This window comes from Tupaia chinensis, unplaced genomic scaffold (assembly GCF_000334495.1).
Source record: "Tupaia chinensis unplaced genomic scaffold, TupChi_1.0 Scaffold000199_1, whole genome shotgun sequence".
Taxonomy (NCBI): domain Eukaryota; kingdom Metazoa; phylum Chordata; class Mammalia; order Scandentia; family Tupaiidae; genus Tupaia; species Tupaia belangeri.
Window position 1 is genome coordinate 2,898,924 of NW_006159674.1, and position 5,399 is coordinate 2,904,322.

A 5,399-nucleotide genomic window follows, 5' to 3' on the forward strand; every position below is an offset into this window, starting at 1 on the left:
ACTAACAGCTATACCATCTGCTGGTCCCTATAAAAAGAATTTTTAACTTCCAAGAATTAAGGGGAATAAATCAGGACAGCAAATACTTGCTCAATAGATTTTTATGACATAAAAGACTACATATTATTACACCTAATCAAATAACCTGGGGGATATAACAATTCTAAATTTTTTATGCAACTGGTAATACAGCCTCAAGTATATATTAAAAGTTAACGGAATTATCAGGGTGACTAAATCCACAATCATTTGCATCATAGCACATCTCTCTTTTGAACAATGAAGCAAAGGAAAAATGTAAAAGAATGTGAGATTGTGCTCGCTTCGGCAGCACATATACTAAAATTGGAACGATACAGAGAAGATTAGCATGACCTCTGCACAAGGATGACACGTAAATTTGTGAAGTGTTCCATATTTTTTTTTAACTTTTTTTTTTTTTTTTGAGAGGTTTTTGCTGTAGGGCGCGTGCGCTCGCCAGAGAGACAGAGAGAAACACAGAGACAGAAAGTGAGAAATCACCCCCCCAGGGGGATGACCACACCACAATCCCCTCTCCTTCATTCTCCTCTTGGGATCTTGGGCTTACACACACAGCATGAATTTAAGCCACTGGGTCCGGGACTCAAACCACAGTTGACTATATGGGAGTTCAGTGACATAGCCATTATGCTAACTGCTTGTTCCAGCACTCCATATTTTTAAGAGACTGATCTTTGCTAGCAGATGGTGTATCACAGAATACTTGGTAGGCAGGGCTGAATTGAGAAGGTTTATGTGTGACTAGTGTGCTGGGCATTTGCTTTTCAACAATTTGAGTAGCTGACATGTAAATATTTTCTCAAAGATATTTAAAACCATACTGTTGCTGTTGTTAAAGAGTCACAAACAAAATTGTAAGAGATATTTTGAACATTATCTTTAAAATTCAGTATTTTGAAAGTTTATTAACTATCGAGAACTATGGAGTAAGAGCAAAAAATTTTTGATACATAAAGTAAATGTGGAAAAATGTAAAATAAAGTAAATAAATGAGAGAAAGAAAGAATGAGATTTAACTGCAATTAACAAGATGATGTGATGAATATGCCTATTTAGACCCTGTACCTAGTATAGAACAAGCATTCTGTTCAGGCATGCAACATGTGAAAAATGTACTAGAATGTACTACAAACTGGGTCCCAACAAATATCTTACGGGAGTCCAGCACCTTAACCACCATCTCTCCTGCTGGCCCCTAAAGAGAGAATTTTTAAATATGAACACACAAGATACATTCTCAACAAACCGAGTTAATAAATTTTGTTATTTGGTAATTTTTCTAGAAAAATTCAGTTAAGTCCCCCAAAATAACCACACATAGTTACCAAGCCCAACCTCTCTGTGATGAACTCATATTATTCCACCTTCTATTTATAAATAACTTTAAAGAATTGTTCATGGGGGGAGACCGGCAGGAGGCATGGTGTTTAAGGCACTGGACAATCCCACATGGCTGGCCATGGTTCCGGTCCTAGACCTGGTAACTTGCTCTCTCACTGTCTTTCTGTGTGTCTCTCTCTGGTCAAATTAAAATAAATAAATGAATAAAAAAAGGAGAAGAATTCATGGGACAAGCAAATGGTGTAATAGTTATGTCGCTGAACTCCCATGTAGTTGATTGCAATTTGAGTCCCAGATCCAGCAGCCCAAAACTCACACTGGACATGTGTGCATGTATGCCCCAAATCCTGAGAGGATAATGGAGAGGAAGGGATTGTGGCATGGCCATACCCCTGGGGGATGATTTCATGCTTTCAGTCTCTCTGTCTCTCTCTGTCTTTCCAGTGAACACACACACCCTATAGCAAAACCCTCTCTCTCAAAAAAAAATTACTCATTTTATTTATTATTATCATTCTGTTTGCTGTAGGGCATGTGTGCTCACCAGAGAGACAGACGGGGGGGAGGAGGGAGTGGAGGGGGAGTGAGTGAGAAAGCAAGCAGCCAGGTTCAGGACTCTAACTGTGGTTGGCCATGCCATGTGGGAGTCCAGCACCTTAACCACCACACCACTTGCTCCCCAATACCTTGTGTTTATTAGGTGCTTTTTCTATTGCAGGCACTAGCTAAATGCTTTAGTTGCCTTTTTTTCTTTTTCTTTTTTTTTCTTTTTTTTTTTTTTTTTTTTTTGTGGGGTGTGAATGCTTGCTGGAGAAAGAGAAAGTGAAAAAGCACCCCTCAGGGGGGAGGGGCACACTGCACTTCCTTCTCCTCTCAGGATTTAAGGCGCATACACATGTGCCCAGTGTATTTTTCAGGCTGCTGGGTTTGGGACTTGAACAACGTAGTCGGTTATGTGGGACCCAGCTACCAAAACAATCATGTCACCTGATTGGCCCACCTTAATGCTTTATATATACAGTAACTTGTTCAATCTTCGCAACAACCCTACTCAGGAGGATACTATTATTATCCACATTTTAAAGGTGAGAAATCTCAGGCTAGAAGAACTGAGAGAATTGCCTGAACTCATCAATGGGGTTCAACTAGCACCACCTACAGATATGTGCTTTTACTGTTTATAGATAGAAAAATAATTTTTAAATTTTTATTTAATTTTATTATTATTATTTTTAGCTTGCCATAGGGCATGTGTGCTCAGTAAAGAGAAACAGAGAAAGAGCAAGAAAGTGAGAAAGCAAGTCACCAGGGCTGGGACTTGAACTATGATCAGCCATGTAGGAGTCCAGAACCTTAACTACCATGCCTCCTGCTGACCTCTAAAAAGAATTTTTTTTCTTTTTTAAAAAATATTTATTTATTACCATTATCCTTCAATTTTGACCAGAAAGAGACAGAGAGAAAGGGAGAGTGAGAAAGCAAGCCACCAGGTTCAGGACCTGAACCAGAGTCGGTCATGTGGGAGTCGAGCACCTCAACCACCATGCCACCTGCCAGCCCCAAGAAAAAAATTTTAAAGACAAACACACAAGCACACATTCTCAACAAACTGAGTTAATAAATTGTGCTATTTGGTCGTATTTTTTCTAGACTTTTTCTTTTTTAAAAAATAAAATAGAAAATGTTCAGTTAAGTCTCCCTTAATAACCACTCACAGTTAAATTCCCAAACCCACCTCTCTGTAATTTGCACATATTATTCTCTCCTATATTTATAAATAATTTAAGGGTTTTCCTATAGGACTTGCAAGAGAGAGAGAGAGAATGACAAAGAGAGAGGGAAAATGAGAGATCACCCCCTCCCCAGCGTGGATGGTCATGCCACAATCTCTTCTCTTGGAATTTTGGGCATGCACACTCAAATGCTCTGTGTGATTTTCTTTCTTTCTTTTCTTTTTTTAGAATTATTTTATTTAACTTTATTTATTATTATTATTTTTTATTATTTGACCAAAGAGAGACAGAGAAATGGAAAGAGAAAGCAAGCAATCAGGTCCGGGACTCAAACCACGGTCGGCCATGTGAAAGTCCAGCATGTCTAGCCACCACACAACCTGCTGGCCTCACCCTGTGTGATTTTCAAGCTGCAGGGCCTGGGACTTGAACTGCAGAGTCAGTCACATGGGATCCAGCAGCATAACCACCATGCCAGCTGCTGGCCCCAGTCTATGTTTTACACATAGGTCATTACTACAACTTGCCCCCATTAAAAGCATAATATATTGGTGAGTATGCATAGGCAAGTATACACACACGTATGGGCACTGAGCTTTTTTTTTTTAATTTTTCTGTAGGACACGTGATCACTAGACACAGACACATACACACACACAGAAAAATAGGGAAAGTGAGAAAGCACTGCCCCCCAGAAGATGGAGGTAGGGAAGAACACTTCAAAATCCTTTCTCCTCCATTTCTCTTGGGATTTAGAGTATGCACACGTACAAAAACAGGCACAGTGTGTTTCTCAAGCTGCTGGGTCCAGGACTCAAAGCATGCAGTCAGTCATGTGGCATCCAGTTGTCTTAACCGCCACGAACCCATTAGCCCAGATACCAATTTTAGCACTTATATAGAGAAGATAGGGAAGGACACTTCGAGTGGAAAAACAAACTTATGCATAGACTAAAAAACAATGAGAAATTTCATGCGGCCAGCCAGAGCATAAACTGTATGAGAGTAAATGACTACAGAAATCATTTGAAACCAGATTTGAAGCATTTTTTTTTTATGCCATGGTAAGAAGTTTGGGTTTTATCCTGTAAGAAATAAATCAGGGGACCAGCAGTTAGCATAATGGCTATGTTGCTGAACTCCCATGTAGTCAACTGTGGTTTGAGTCCCAGACCCAGTGGCTTAAACTCACGCCGGGCACGTGTGCGTGCGTGCCCAAGATTCCGAGAAGAGCATGGAGGAGACGTGATTGTGGCATGGCCATCCCCACTGGGGGGTGATTTCTCGCTTTCTGTCCCTCTGTCTCTCTCTTTCTGGCGAGCACACACGCCCTATAGTAAAAACCTCTCCAAAAAAAAAAACAAAAAAGAAATCAGAACAGTTATTTTCTTTCCTTCTAAAAAAGAGAATAGTCTATTTGGATACTTTAAAATAGAGACATCATAATGTCTCACCCAAATTATTTTTTCAACATAACCACAATGAAATTATTATCCATAATAGAATTAATAGTCATTCTTTTAATATAGTGTAATATCCTGATGATATAAAAAATTTCCCGGGACCAGCAGTTAGCGTAATGGCTATGTCGCCAGATTCCCATGTAGTCTACTGCGGTTCGCGTCCGGGACCCAGTGGTTTAAAACTCACGCCGGGTGTGTGTGTGTGCGTGCCCAAGATCTCAAGAGGAGAAAGCAGGAGAAGGGATTGCGGGCGTGGTCATCCCCCCTTGGGGGGTGATTTCTCGCTTTCTGTCTCTCTGTCTCTGTCTGTCTGGCGAGCACACACGCCCCATAGCAAAAACCTCTCAAAAAAAAAATTCCCAATTGTCTCCAGCATGTCTTTTGTAGCTGGTGTATTTCAACCAAGATCTAATCAAAAACAACACATTACATTGCATTTGGTTCCTCTGTCTACTCCATCTTTTTTTTTTTTTTTTTTTTGCTTTTTGAAAGAATTAATTTACTTTATTTATTTATTTCTAATTTGACCAGAGAGGGACAGAATGAGAGAGAAAGAGAAGGGGAAAATGAGAAAGCAAGCTACCAGATCTGAGATTTGAACCACTGTCAGCCACGTGGGAGTCCAGTGCGCTTAGCCACTACACCATCTGCCAACCACTTTTTTTGTTTTAATAAAACTCTTTCATCTGTTGTTAAAATACTAAAGACATTTGTAGAACATCCCACTTCTAGATTTGCCCAATTTTTCCTTTTGATAATTGTTTTAACTTTTTCTTCTGCCCTTTGTACTTCTTATAAAACAGAATTTGGGTCTAGGTTT

General features: G+C 39.7%; 1 non-coding gene across 1 annotated transcript; it reads left to right on the plus strand.

The window, feature by feature from the left end:
- Nucleotides 1-315: 315 nt before the first annotated feature.
- On the plus strand, nt 316-422 carry LOC114007580 (U6 spliceosomal RNA). The gene has a single exon (XR_003549185.1). It is a non-coding gene; the product is annotated as a U6 spliceosomal RNA (small nuclear RNA).
- Nucleotides 423-5,399: the final 4,977 nt, after the last annotated feature.